This window comes from Pseudophryne corroboree, chromosome 11 (assembly GCF_028390025.1).
Source record: "Pseudophryne corroboree isolate aPseCor3 chromosome 11, aPseCor3.hap2, whole genome shotgun sequence".
Lineage (NCBI taxonomy): Eukaryota > Metazoa > Chordata > Amphibia > Anura > Myobatrachidae > Pseudophryne > Pseudophryne corroboree.
In genome coordinates, this window is record NC_086454.1 from 168,722,022 (window position 1) to 168,738,161 (window position 16,140).

Below are 16,140 nucleotides of genomic sequence, written 5' to 3' on the forward strand. Positions count from 1 at the left end.
GTTAATATCTCTGAGAAAGAAAATATCTATAAATTGCATAAATTAAGAATCTTACACACTGAGAGACAGGTTTATCTGTCATTTAATTCCAATAAAATGTATCCACTAAGAATCTTATACTCTGACAAAAAATGTACATGCTACCATATGAATGAGGTTTCATTGTGTGCTGTTAACAATTCTGGACTCTGAAACCTATAATCTGTATAAAAATTTGGTAGGTCCTAATGGCTTTTTTTCTGTAAATACAATGTAATACTTATCTCTCTGATTATTATTCCTGTAAATTGTAGAAAATAAGATCTCACACTCTAAGAGAAAGTTGTATATGGTGTGTTAGAAGAGAAGTTTCATGGTGTAATGGTTAGCACTCTGGGCTCTGAATCCAGCGATCCGAGTTCAAATCTCCGTGGGACCTGATGTGTTTTAGTACCTTCAGTTTAAGTTCTTGATTGACAGAAAGTCTTCTTTTTCATACATATAATAATTTTTTTAATCACTGATTTTTGTAAATATGAACTAAAAGCTAAAAAAAAGGTAGTTATAGAAATGTATGTAATTATATGAATTTTACTATATAACCCAAATAAGCGTTGATGTAAATATATGTACAATAATTGCAATAAAATGTGTCTTCTAAGAATCTAACATTTTAGAAAAAAATGTTTAGCTCTCCCTCATGAATGAAGTTTCTTGGTGTATTGGTAACCACTCGGATCTTTGAATCCAGTGATCTGTATTTAAATCTTGGTAGGTCCTATTGGTTTTTTGTAAGTACCGTTCAGTTTATATTTCTCTGAGAGTACATTCTAATAAAAACTGTTTAAATGCTTCCTCATGAATGAGGTTTCCTGGTGTATTTGTAACCATTTTGGACTCTGAATCCATGATTTGTATTTACATCTTGGTAGGTCCTATTGTTTTTTTGTAAGTATTATGCAGTTCACATCTCTGAGAAAGAAAATATCTATAAATTGCATAAATTAAGAATCATACACACTGAGAGACAGGTTTATCGGTAATATAATTCCAATAAAATGTAACCTCTAAGAATCTTACACTGTGAGAACATTTTTTACATGCCACCATATGAATGAGCTTTCATGGTGTACTGTTAACAATTCTGGACTCTGAAACTAATAATCTGTATATACAAATTGGTAGGTCCTAATGGTTTTATTTGTAAATACAATGTAGTACATATCTCTCTGAATGAATATTTCTGTATCTTGTAGAAATAAAGATCTTACACTCTGAGAGAAAGTTTTATATGTGTTATTAGAAGGGATATTCCATGGTGTTATGGTTAGCACTCTGTACTCTGAATCCAGTAAATTGAGTTCAAATCTCGGTGGGACCAGGTGCATTTTAGTACAAAGTTTAATTCCTTGATTGACAAAAACTTTTCTTTTTTATACATATATTACATTTTTTTTTAAATTACTGATTATTGTAAAAATGTACTAAAATCTAAAAAAAAGGTAGTTATAGAAATGTTTGTAATTATATGAATTGTACTGTGTAATCCAAATAAGCATTGATGTTAATACATGTATACATTTTATACAATAACTTCAATAAAATGTGTCTTCTAAGAATCTAACATTTTAGAAAAAAATGTTTAGATGTTCCCTAATGAATGTGGTTTCTTGGTGTATTGGTAACCACTCCACTCTGATCTTTGAATACAGTGATCTGTATTTAAATCTTGGTAGGTCCTATTGGTTTTTTGTAAGTACCATTCAGTTCATATCTCTCTGAGAGTACATTCTTATAAAAATATTTAGATACTCCCTAATGGATGAGGTTTCATGGTATATTGGTAAACATTTTGGACTCTGAATCCATGATCTATATTTACATCTTGGTAGGTTCTATTGGTTTTGTTGTAAGTACAATACAGTTAATATCTCTGAGAAAGAAAATATCTATAAATTGCATAAATTAAGAATCTTACACACTGAGAGACAGGTTTATCTGTCATTTAATTCCAATAAAATGTATCCACTAAGAATCTTATACTCTGACAAAAAATGTACATGCTACCATATGAATGAGGTTTCATTGTGTACTGTTAACAATTCTGGACTCTGAAACCTATAATCTGTATAAAAATTTGGTAGGTCCTAATGGCTTTTTTTTGTAAATACAATGTAATACTTATCTCTCTGATTATTATTCCTGTAAATTGTAGAAAATAAGATCTCACACTATAAGAGAAAGTTGTATATGTTGTGTTAGAAAAGAAGTTTCATGGTGTAATGGTTAGCACTCTGGGCTTTGAATCCAGCGATCCGAGTTCAAATCTCGGTGGGACCTGATGTGTTTTAGTACCTTCAGTTTAAGTTCTTGATTGACAGAAAGTCTTCTTTTTCATACATATAATAATTTTTTTAATCACTGATTTTTGTAAATATGTACTAAAAGCTAAAAAAAAGGTAGTTATAGAAATGTATGTAATTATATGAATTTTACTATATAACCCAAATAAGCGTTGATGTAAATATATGTACAATAATTGCAATAAAATGTGTCTTCTAAGAATCTAACATTTTAGAAAAAAATGTTTAGCTCTCCCTCATGAATGAAGTTTCTTGGTGTATTGGTAACCACTCGGATCTTTGAATCCAGTGATCTGTATTTAAATCTTGGTAGGTCCTATTGGTTTTTTGTAAGTACCGTTCAGTTTATATTTCTCTGAGAGTACATTCTAATAAAAACTGTTTAAATGCTTCCTCATGAATGAGGTTTCCTGGTGTATTTGTAACCATTTTGGACTCTGAATCCATGATTTGTATTTACATCTTGGTAGGTCCTATTGTTTTTTTGTAAGTATTATGCAGTTCACATCTCTGAGAAAGAAAATATCTATAAATTGCATAAATTAAGAATCATACACACTGAGAGACAGGTTTATCGGTAATATAATTCCAATAAAATGTAACCTCTAAGAATCTTACACTGTGAGAACATTTTTTACATGCCACCATATGAATGAGCTTTCATGGTGTACTGTTAACAATTCTGGACTCTGAAACTAATAATCTGTATATACAAATTGGTAGGTCCTAATGGTTTTATTTGTAAATACAATGTAGTACATATCTCTCTGAATGAATATTTCTGTATCTTGTAGAAATAAAGATCTTACACTCTGAGAGAAAGTTTTATATGTGTTATTAGAAGGGATATTCCATGGTGTTATGGTTAGCACTCTGTACTCTGAATCCAGTAAATTGAGTTCAAATCTCGGTGGGACCAGGTGCATTTTAGTACAAAGTTTAATTCCTTGATTGACAAAAACTTTTCTTTTTTATACATATATTACATTTTTTTTTAAATTACTGATTATTGTAAAAATGTACTAAAATCTAAAAAAAAGGTAGTTATAGAAATGTTTGTAATTATATGAATTTTACTGTGTAATCCAAATAAGCATTGATGTTAATATATGTACAATAACTTCAATAAAATGTGTCTTCGAAGAATCTAACATTTTATAAAAAAATGTTTAGATGTTCCCTAATGAATGTGGTTTCTTGGTGTATTGGTAACCACTCCACTCTGATCTTTGAATACAGTGATCTGTATTTAAATCTTGGTAGGTCCTATTGGTTTTTTGTAAGTACCATTCAGTTCATATCTCTCTGAGAGTACATTCTTATAAAAATATTTAGATGCTCCCTAATGGATGAGGTTTCATGGTATATTGGTAAACATTTTGGACTCTGAATCCATGATCTATATTTACATCTTGGTAGGTTCTATTGGTTTTGTTGTAAGTACAATACAGTTAATATCTCTGAGAAAGAAAATATCTATAAATTGCATAAATTAAGTATCTTACACACTGAGAGACAGGTTTATCTGTCATTTAATTCCAATAAAATGTATCCACTAAGAATCTTATACTCTGACAAAAAATGTACATGCTACCATATGAATGAGGTTTCATTGTGTGCTGTTAACAATTCTGGACTCTGAAACCTATAATCTGTATAAAAATTTGGTAGGTCCTAATGGCTTTTTTTCTGTAAATACAATGTAATACTTATCTCTCTGATTATTATTCCTGTAACTTGTAGAAAATAAGATCTCACACTCTAAGAGAAAGTTGTATATGCTGTGTTAGAAGAGAAGTTTCATGGTGTAATGGTTAGCACTCTGGGCTCTGAATCCAGCGATCCGAGTTCAAATCTCGGTGGGACCTGATGTGTTTTAGTACCTTCAGTTTAAGTTCTTGATTGACAGAAAGTCTTCTTTTTCATACATATAATAATTTTTTTAATCACTGATTTTTGTAAATATGTACTAAAAGCTAAAAAAAAGGTAGTTATAGAAATGTATGTAATTATATGAATTTTACTATATAACCCAAATAAGCGTTGATGTAAATATATGTACAATAATTGCAATAAAATGTGTCTTCTAAGAATCTAACATTTTAGAAAAAAATGTTTAGCTCTCCCTCATGAATGAAGTTTCTTGGTGTATTGGTAACCACTCGGATCTTTAAATCCAGTGATCTGTATTTAAATCTTGGTAGGTCCTATTGGTTTTTTGTAAGTACCGTTCAGTTTATATTTCTCTGAGAGTACATTCTAATAAAAACTGTTTAAATGCTTCCTCATGAATGAGGTTTCCTGGTGTATTTGTAACCATTTTGGACTCTGAATCCATGATTTGTATTTACATCTTGGTAGGTCCTATTGTTTTTTTGTAAGTATTATGCAGTTCATATCTCTGAGAAAGAAAATATCTATAAATTGCATAAATTAAGAATCATACACACTGAGAGACAGGTTTATCGGTAATATAATTCCAATAAAATGTAACCTCTAAGAATCTTACACTGTGAGAACATTTTTTACATGCCACCATATGAATGAGCTTTCATGGTGTACTGTTAACAATTCTGGACTCTGAAACTAATAATCTGTATATACAAATTGGTAGGTCCTAATGGTTTTATTTGTAAATACAATGTAGAACATATCTCTCTGAATTAATATTTCTGTATCTTGTAGAAATAAAGATCTTACACTCTGAGAGAAAGTTTTATATGTGTTATTAGAAGGGATATTCCATGGTGTTATGGTTAGCACTCTGTACTCTGAATCCAGTAAATTGAGTTCAAATCTCGGTGGGACCAGGTGCATTTTAGTACCTTCAGTTTAAGTCCTTGATTGACAAAAACTTTTCTTTTTTATACATATAATACATTTTTTTTTAAATTACTGATTATTGTAAAAATGTACTAAAATCTAAAAAAAAGGTAGTTATAGAAATGTTTGTAATTATATGAATTTTACTGTGTAATCCAAATAAGCATTGATGTTAATATATGTACAATAACTTCAATAAAATGTGTCTTCTAAGAATCTAACATTTTAGAAAAAAATGTTTAGATGTTCCCTAATAAATGTGGTTTCTTGGTGTATTGGTAACCACTCCACTCTGATCTTTGAATACAGTGATCTGTATTTAAATCTTGGTAGGTCCTATTGGTTTTTTGTAAGTACCATTCAGTTCATATCTCTCTGAGAGTACATTCTTATAAAAAATATTTAGATGCTCCCTAATGGATGAGGTTTCATGGTATATTGGTAAACATTTTGGACTCTGAATCCATGATCTATATTTACATCTTGGTAGGTTCTATTGGTTTTGTTGTAAGTACAATACAGTTAATATCTCTGAGAAAGAAAATATCTATAAATTGCATAAATTAAGTATCTTACACACTGAGAGACAGGTTTATCTGTCATTTAATTCCAATAAAATGTATCCACTAAGAATCTTATACTCTGACAAAAAATGTACATGCTACCATATGAATGAGGTTTCATTGTGTGCTGTTAACAATTCTGGACTCTGAAACCTATAAGCTGTATAAAAATTTGGTAGGTCCTAATGGCTTTTTTTCTGTAAATACAATGTAATACTTATCTCTCTGATTATTATTCCTGTAACTTGTAGAAAATAAGATCTCACACTCTAAGAGAAAGTTGTGTATGTTGTGTTAGAAGAGAGGTTTCATGGTGTAATGGTTAGCACTCTAGGCTCTGAACCCAGCGATCCGAGTTCAAATCTTGGTGGGACCTGATGTGTTTTAGTACCTTCAGTTTAAGTTCTTGATTGACAGAAAGTCTTCTTTTTCATACATATAATAATTTTTTTAAATCACTGATTTTTGTAAATATATACTAAAAGCTAAAAAAAAGGTAGTTATAGAAATGTATGTAATTATATGAATTTTACTATATAACCCAAATAAGCGTTGATGTAAATATATGTACAATAATTGCAATAAAATGTGTCTTCTAAGAATCTAACATTTTAGAAAAAAATGTTTAGCTCTCCTTCATGAATGAAGTTTCTTGGTGTATTGGTAACCACTCGGATCTTTGAATCCAGTGATCTGTATTTAAATCTTGGTAGGTCCTATTGGTTTTTTGTAAGTACCGTTCAGTTTATATTTCTCTGAGAGTACATTCTAATAAAAACTGTTTAAATGCTTCCTCATGAATGAGGTTTCCTGGTGTATTTGTAACCATTTTGGACTCTGAATCCATGATTTGTATTTACATCTTGGTAGGTCCTATTGTTTTTTTGTAAGTTTTATGCAGTTCATATCTCTGAGAAAGAAAATATCTATAAATTGCATAAATTAAGAATCATACACACTGAGAGACAGGTTTATCGGTAATATAATTCCAATAAAATGTAACCTCTAAGAATCTTACACTGTGAGAACATTTTTTACATGCCACCATATGAATGAGCTTTCATGGTGTACTGTTAACAATTCTGGACTCTGAAACTAATAATCTGTATATTCAAATTGGTAGGTCCTAATGGTTTTATTTGTAAATACAATGTAGTACATATCTCTCTGAATTAATATTTCTGTATCTTGTAGAAATAAAGATCTTACACTCTGAGAGAAAGTTTTATATGTGTTATTAGAAGGGATATTCCATGGTGTTATGGTTAGCACTCTGTACTCTGAATCCAGTAAATTGAGTTCAAATCTCGGTGGGACCAGGTGCATTTTAGTACCTTTAGTTTAAGTCCTTGATTGACAAAAACTTTTCTTTTTTATACATATAATACATTTTTTTTAAATTACGGATTATTGTAAAAATGTACTAAAATCTAAAAAAAGGTAGTTATAGAAATGTTTGTAATTATATGAATTTTACTGTGTAATCCAAATAAGCATTGATGTTAATATATGTACAATAACTTCAATAAAATGTGTCTTCTAAGAATCTAACATTTTAGAAAAAAATGTTTAGATGTTCCCTAATGAATGTGGTTTCTTGGTGTATTGGTAACCACTCCACTCTGATCTTTGAATACAGTGATCTGTATTTAAATCTTGGTAGGTCCTATTGGTTTTTTGTAAGTACCATTCAGTTCATATCTCTCTGAGAGTACATTCTTATAAAAATATTTAGATGCTCCCTAATGGATGAGGTTTCATGGTATATTGGTAAACATTTTGGACTCTGAATCCATGATCTATATTTACATCTTGGTAGGTTCTATTGGTTTTGTTGTAAGTACAATACAGTTAATATCTCTGAGAAAGAAAATATCTATAAATTGCATAAATTAAGAATCTTACACACTGAGAGACAGGTTTATCTGTCATTTAATTCCAATAAAATGTATCCACTAAGAATCTTATACTCTGACAAAAAATGTACATGCTACCATATGAATGAGGTTTCATTGTGTGCTGTTAACAATTCTGGACTCTGAAACCTATAATCTGTATAAAAATTTGGTAGGTCCTAATGGCTTTTTTTCTGTAAATACAATATAATACTTATCTCTCTGATTATTATTCCTGTAAATTGTAGAAAATAAGATCTCACACTCTAAGAGAAAGTTGTATATGGTGTGTTAGAAGAGAAGTTTCATGGTGTAATGGTTAGCACTCTGGGCTCTGAATCCAGCGATCCGAGTTCAAATCTCCGTGGGACCTGATGTGTTTTAGTACCTTCAGTTTAAGTTCTTGATTGACAGAAAGTCTTCTTTTTCATACATATAATAATTTTTTTAATCACTGATTTTTGTAAATATGTACTAAAAGCTAAAAAAAAGGTAGTTATAGAAATGTATGTAATTATATGAATTTTACTATATAACCCAAATAAGCGTTGATGTAAATATATGTACAATAATTGCAATAAAATGTGTCTTCTAAGAATCTAACATTTTAGAAAAAAATGTTTAGCTCTCCCTCATGAATGAAGTTTCTTGGTGTATTGGTAACCACTCGGATCTTTGAATCCAGTGATCTGTATTTAAATCTTGGTAGGTCCTATTGGTTTTTTGTAAGTACCGTTCAGTTTATATTTCTCTGAGAGTACATTCTAATAAAAACTGTTTAAATGCTTCCTCATGAATGAGGTTTCCTGGTGTATTTGTAACCATTTTGGACTCTGAATCCATGATTTGTATTTACATCTTGGTAGGTCCTATTGTTTTTTTGTAAGTATTATGCAGTTCACATCTCTGAGAAAGAAAATATCTATAAATTGCATAAATTAAGAATCATACACACTGAGAGACAGGTTTATCGGTAATATAATTCCAATAAAATGTAACCTCTAAGAATCTTACACTGTGAGAACATTTTTTACATGCCACCATATGAATGAGCTTTCATGGTGTACTGTTAACAATTCTGGACTCTGAAACTAATAATCTGTATATACAAATTGGTAGGTCCTAATGGTTTTATTTGTAAATACAATGTAGTACATATCTCTCTGAATGAATATTTCTGTATCTTGTAGAAATAAAGATCTTACACTCTGAGAGAAAGTTTTATATGTGTTATTAGAAGGGATATTCCATGGTGTTATGGTTAGCACTCTGTACTCTGAATCCAGCAAATTGAGTTCAAATCTCGGTGGGACCAGGTGCATTTTAGTACAAAGTTTAATTCCTTGATTGACAAAAACTTTTCTTTTTTATACATATATTACATTTTTTTTTAAATTACTGATTATTGTAAAAATGTACTAAAATCTAAAAAAAAGGTAGTTATAGAAATGTTTGTAATTATATGAATTTTACTGTGTAATCCAAATAAGCATTGATGTTAATACATGTATACATTTTATACAATAACTTCAATAAAATGTGTCTTCTAAGAATCTAACATTTTAGAAAAAAATGTTTAGATGTTCCCTAATGAATGTGGTTTCTTGGTGTATTGGTAACCACTCCACTCTGATCTTTGAATACAGTGATCTGTATTTAAATCTTGGTAGGTCCTATTGGTTTTTTGTAAGTACCATTCAGTTCATATCTCTCTGAGAGTACATTCTTATAAAAATATTTAGATACTCCCTAATGGATGAGGTTTCATGGTATATTGGTAAACATTTTGGACTCTGAATCCATGATCTATATTTACATCTTGGTAGGTTCTATTGGTTGTGTTGTAAGTACAATACAGTTAATATCTCTGAGAAAGAAAATATCTATAAATTGCATAAATTAAGAATCTTACACACTGAGAGACAGGTTTATCTGTCATTTAATTCCAATAAAATGTATCCACTAAGAATCTTATACTCTGACAAAAAATGTACATGCTACCATATGAATGAGGTTTCATTGTGTACTGTTAACAATTCTGGACTCTGAAACCTATAATCTGTATAAAAATTTGGTAGGTCCTAATGGCTTTTTTTTGTAAATACAATGTAATACTTATCTCTCTGATTATTATTCCTGTAAATTGTAGAAAATAAGATCTCACACTATAAGAGAAAGTTGTATATGTTGTGTTAGAAAAGAAGTTTCATGGTGTAATGGTTAGCACTCTGGGCTTTGAATCCAGCGATCCGAGTTCAAATCTCGGTGGGACCTGATGTGTTTTCGTACCTTCAGTTTAAGTTCTTGATTGACAGAAAGTCTTCTTTTTCATACATATAATAATTTTTTTAATCACTGATTTTTGTAAATATGTACTAAAAGCTAAAAAAAAGGTAGTTATAGAAATGTATGTAATTATATGAATTTTACTATATAACCCAAATAAGCGTTGATGTAAATATATGTACAATAATTGCAATAAAATGTGTCTTCTAAGAATCTAACATTTTAGAAAAAAATGTTTAGCTCTCCCTCATGAATGAAGTTTCTTGGTGTATTGGTAACCACTCGGATCTTTGAATCCAGTGATCTGTATTTAAATCTTGGTAGGTCCTATTGGTTTTTTGTAAGTACCGTTCAGTTTATATTTCTCTGAGAGTACATTCTAATAAAAACTGTTTAAATGCTTCCTCATGAATGAGGTTTCCTGGTGTATTTGTAACCATTTTGGACTCTGAATCCATGATTTGTATTTACATCTTGGTAGGTCCTATTGTTTTTTTGTAAGTATTATGCAGTTCACATCTCTGAGAAAGAAAATATCTATAAATTGCATAAATTAAGAATCATACACACTGAGAGACAGGTTTATCGGTAATATAATTCCAATAAAATGTAACCTCTAAGAATCTTACACTGTGAGAACATTTTTTACATGCCACCATATGAATGAGCTTTCATGGTGTACTGTTAACAATTCTGGACTCTGAAACTAATAATCTGTATATACAAATTGGTAGGTCCTAATGGTTTTATTTGTAAATACAATGTAGTACATATCTCTCTGAATGAATATTTCTGTATCTTGTAGAAATAAAGATCTTACACTCTGAGAGAAAGTTTTATATGTGTTATTAGAAGGGATATTCCATGGTGTTATGGTTAGCACTCTGTACTCTGAATCCAGTAAATTGAGTTCAAATCTCGGTGGGACCAGGTGCATTTTAGTACAAAGTTTAATTCCTTGATTGACAAAAACTTTTCTTTTTTATACATATATTACATTTTTTTTTAAATTACTGATTATTGTAAAAATGTACTAAAATCTAAAAAAAAGGTAGTTATAGAAATGTTTGTAATTATATGAATTTTACTGTGTAATCCAAATAAGCATTGATGTTAATATATGTACAATAACTTCAATAAAATGTGTCTTCTAAGAATCTAACATTTTAGAAAAAAATGTTTAGATGTTCCCTAATGAATGTGGTTTCTTGGTGTATTGGTAACCACTCCACTCTGATCTTTGAATACAGTGATCTGTATTTAAATCTTGGTAGGTCCTATTGGTTTTTTGTAAGTACCATTCAGTTCATATCTCTCTGAGAGTACATTCTTATAAAAATATTTAGATGCTCCCTAATGGATGAGGTTTCATGGTATATTGGTAAACATTTTGGACTCTGAATCCATGATCTATATTTACATCTTGGTAGGTTCTATTGGTTTTGTTGTAAGTACAATACAGTTAATATCTCTGAGAAAGAAAATATCTATAAATTGCATAAATTAAGAATCTTACACACTGAGAGACAGGTTTATCTGTCATTTAATTCCAATAAAATGTATCCACTAAGAATCTTATACTCTGACAAAAAATGTACATGCTACCATATGAATGAGGTTTCATTGTGTGCTGTTAACAATTCTGGACTCTGAAACCTATAATCTGTATAAAAATTTGGTAGGTCCTAATGGCTTTTTTTCTGTAAATACAATATAATACTTATCTCTCTGATTATTATTCCTGTAAATTGTAGAAAATAAGATCTCACACTCTAAGAGAAAGTTGTATATGGTGTGTTAGAAGAGAAGTTTCATGGTGTAATGGTTAGCACTCTGGGCTCTGAATCCAGCGATCCGAGTTCAAATCTCCGTGGGACCTGATGTGTTTTAGTACCTTCAGTTTAAGTTCTTGATTGACAGAAAGTCTTCTTTTTCATACATATAATAATTTTTTTAATCACTGATTTTTGTAAATATGTACTAAAAGCTAAAAAAAAGGTAATTATAGAAATGTATGTAATTATATGAATTTTACTATATAACCCAAATAAGCGTTGATGTAAATATATGTACAATAATTGCAATAAAATGTGTCTTCTAAGAATCTAACATTTTAGAAAAAAATGTTTAGCTCTCCCTCATGAATGAAGTTTCTTGGTGTATTGGTAACCACTCGGATCTTTGAATCCAGTGATCTGTATTTAAATCTTGGTAGGTCCTATTGGTTTTTTGTAAGTACCGTTCAGTTTATATTTCTCTGAGAGTACATTCTAATAAAAACTGTTTAAATGCTTCCTCATGAATGAGGTTTCCTGGTGTATTTGTAACCATTTTGGACTCTGAATCCATGATTTGTATTTACATCTTGGTAGGTCCTATTGTTTTTTTGTAAGTATTATGCAGTTCACATCTCTGAGAAAGAAAATATCTATAAATTGCATAAATTAAGAATCATACACACTGAGAGACAGGTTTATCGGTAATATAATTCCAATAAAATGTAACCTCTAAGAATCTTACACTGTGAGAACATTTTTTACATGCCACCATATGAATGAGCTTTCATGGTGTACTGTTAACAATTCTGGACTCTGAAACTAATAATCTGTATATACAAATTGGTAGGTCCTAATGGTTTTATTTGTAAATACAATGTAGTACATATCTCTCTGAATGAATATTTCTGTATCTTGTAGAAATAAAGATCTTACACTCTGAGAGAAAGTTTTATATGTGTTATTAGAAGGGATATTCCATGGTGTTATGGTTAGCACTCTGTACTCTGAATCCAGTAAATTGAGTTCAAATCTCGGTGGGACCAGGTGCATTTTAGTACAAAGTTTAATTCCTTGATTGACAAAAACTTTTCTTTTTTATACATATATTACATTTTTTTTAAATTACTGATTATTGTAAAAATGTACTAAAATCTAAAAAAAAGGTAGTTATAGAAATGTTTGTAATTATATGAATTTTACTGTGTAATCCAAATAAGCATTGATGTTAATACATGTATACATTTTATACAATAACTTCAATAAAATGTGTCTTCTAAGAATCTAACATTTTAGAAAAAAATGTTTAGATGTTCCCTAATGAATGTGGTTTCTTGGTGTATTGGTAACCACTCCACTCTGATCTTTGAATACAGTGATCTGTATTTAAATCTTGGTAGGTCCTATTGGTTTTTTGTAAGTACCATTCAGTTCATATCTCTGAGAGTACATTCTTATAAAAATATTTAGATACTCCCTAATGGATGAGGTTTCATGGTATATTGGTAAACATTTTGGACTCTGAATCCATGATCTATATTTACATCTTGGTAGGTTCTATTGGTTGTGTTGTAAGTACAATACAGTTAATATCTCTGAGAAAGAAAATATCTATAAATTGCATAAATTAAGAATCTTACACACTGAGAGACAGGTTTATCTGTCATTTAATTCCAATAAAATGTATCCACTAAGAATCTTATACTCTGACAAAAAATGTACATGCTACCATATGAATGAGGTTTCATTGTGTACTGTTAACAATTCTGGACTCTGAAACCTATAATCTGTATAAAAATTTGGTAGGTCCTAATGGCTTTTTTTTGTAAATACAATGTAATACTTATCTCTCTGATTATTATTCCTGTAAATTGTAGAAAATAAGATCTCACACTATAAGAGAAAGTTGTATATGTTGTGTTAGAAAAGAAGTTTCATGGTGTAATGGTTAGCACTCTGGGCTTTGAATCCAGCGATCCGAGTTCAAATCTCGGTGGGACCTGATGTGTTTTAGTACCTTCAGTTTAAGTTCTTGATTGACAGAAAGTCTTCTTTTTCATACATATAATAATTTTTTTAATCACTGATTTTTGTAAATATGTACTAAAAGCTAAAAAAAAGGTAGTTATAGAAATGTATGTAATTATATGAATTTTACTATATAACCCAAATAAGCGTTGATGTAAATATATGTACAATAATTGCAATAAAATGTGTCTTCTAAGAATCTAACATTTTAGAAAAAAATGTTTAGCTCTCCCTCATGAATGAAGTTTCTTGGTGTATTGGTAACCACTCGGATCTTTGAATCCAGTGATCTGTATTTAAATCTTGGTAGGTCCTATTGGTTTTTTGTAAGTACCGTTCAGTTTATATTTCTCTGAGAGTACATTCTAATAAAAACTGTTTAAATGCTTCCTCATGAATGAGGTTTCCTGGTGTATTTGTAACCATTTTGGACTCTGAATCCATGATTTGTATTTACATCTTGGTAGGTCCTATTGTTTTTTTGTAAGTATTATGCAGTTCACATCTCTGAGAAAGAAAATATCTATAAATTGCATAAATTAAGAATCATACACACTGAGAGACAGGTTTATCGGTAATATAACTCCAATAAAATGTAACCTCTAAGAATCTTACACTGTGAGAACATTTTTTACATGCCACCATATGAATGAGCTTTCATGGTGTACTGTTAACAATTCTGGACTCTGAAACTAATAATCTGTATATACAAATTGGTAGGTCCTAATGGTTTTATTTGTAAATACAATGTAGTACATATCTCTCTGAATGAATATTTCTGTATCTTGTAGAAATAAAGATCTTACACTCTGAGAGAAAGTTTTATATGTGTTATTAGAAGGGATATTCCATGGTGTTATGGTTAGCACTCTGTACTCTGAATCCAGTAAATTGAGTTCAAATCTCGGTGGGACCAGGTGCATTTTAGTACAAAGTTTAATTCCTTGATTGACAAAAACTTTCTTTTTTATACATATATTACATTTTTTTTTAAATTACTGATTATTGTAAAAATGTACTAAAATCTAAAAAAAAGGTAGTTATAGAAATGTTTGTAATTATATGAATTTTACTGTGTAATCCAAATAAGCATTGATGTTAATACATGTATACATTTTATACAATAACTTCAATAAAATGTGTCTTCTAAGAATCTAACATTTTAGAAAAAAATGTTTAGATGTTCCCTAATGAATGTGGTTTCTTGGTGTATTGGTAACCACTCCACTCTGATCTTTGAATACAGTGATCTGTATTTAAATCTTGGTAGGTCCTATTGGTTTTTTGTAAGTACCATTCAGTTCATATCTCTCTGAGAGTACATTCTTATAAAAATATTTAGATACTCCCTAATGGATGAGGTTTCATGGTATATTGGTAAACATTTTGGACTCTGAATCCATGATCTATATTTACATCTTGGTAGGTTCTATTGGTTTTGTTGTAAGTACAATACAGTTAATATCTCTGAGAAAGAAAATATCTATAAATTGCATAAATTAAGTATCTTACACACTGAGAGACAGGTTTATCTGTCATTTAATTCCAATAAAATGTATCCACTAAGAATCTTATACTCTGACAAAAAATGTACATGCTACCATATGAATGAGGTTTCATTGTGTGCTGTTAACAATTCTGGACTCTGAAACCTATAATCTGTATAAAAATTTGGTAGGTCCTAATGGCTTTTTTTCTGTAAATACAATGTAATACTTATCTCTCTGATTATTATTCCTGTAACTTGTAGAAAATAAGATCTCACACTCTAAGAGAAAGTTGTGTATGTTGTGTTAGAAGAGAGGTTTCATGGTGTAATGGTTAGCACTCTAGGCTCTGAACCCAGCGATCCGAGTTCAAATCTTGGTGGGACCTGATGTGTTTTAGTACCTTCAGTTTAAGTTCTTGATTGACAGAAAGTCTTCTTTTTCATACATATAATAATTTTTTTAAATCACTGATTTTTGTAAATATGTACTAAAAGCTAAAAAAAAGGTAGTTATAGAAATGTATGTAATTATATGAATTTTACTATATAACCCAAATAAGCGTTGATGTAAATATATGTACAATAATTGCAATAAAATGTGTCTTCTAAGAATCTAACATTTTAGAAAAAAATGTTTAGCTCTCCTTCATGAATGAAGTTTCTTGGTGTATTGGTAACCACTCGGATCTTTGAATCCAGTGATCTGTATTTAAATCTTGGTAGGTCCTATTGGTTTTTTGTAAGTACCGTTCAGTTTATATTTCTCTGAGAGTACATTCTAATAAAAACTGTTTAAATGCTTCCTCATGAATGAGGTTTCCTGGTGTATTTGTAACCATTTTGGACTCTGAATCCATGATTTGTATTTACATCTTGGTAGGTCCTATTGTTTTTTTGTAAGTTTTATGCAGTTCATATCTCTGAGAAAGAAAATATCTA

At 29.9% G+C, this 16,140-nt stretch overlaps 4 non-coding genes across 4 annotated transcripts; all 4 read left to right on the forward strand.

Moving 5' to 3' along the window:
* The first annotated feature begins 2,247 nt into the window (after nucleotides 1-2,247).
* On the forward strand, nucleotides 2,248-2,319 carry TRNAQ-UUG (transfer RNA glutamine (anticodon UUG)). The gene has a single exon. It is a non-coding gene; the product is annotated as a tRNA-Gln (tRNA).
* Nucleotides 2,320-4,138: 1,819 nt separating this feature from the next.
* Nucleotides 4,139-4,210, forward strand: TRNAQ-CUG (transfer RNA glutamine (anticodon CUG)). Its single transcript has one exon. It is a non-coding gene; the product is annotated as a tRNA-Gln (tRNA).
* Nucleotides 4,211-9,825: 5,615 nt separating this feature from the next.
* TRNAQ-UUG (transfer RNA glutamine (anticodon UUG)) lies at nucleotides 9,826-9,897 on the forward strand. Its single transcript has one exon. It is a non-coding gene; the product is annotated as a tRNA-Gln (tRNA).
* A 3,717-nt stretch (nucleotides 9,898-13,614) lies between these two features.
* Nucleotides 13,615-13,686, forward strand: TRNAQ-UUG (transfer RNA glutamine (anticodon UUG)). The gene has a single exon. It is a non-coding gene; the product is annotated as a tRNA-Gln (tRNA).
* The last annotated feature ends 2,454 nt before the right edge of the window (nucleotides 13,687-16,140 follow it).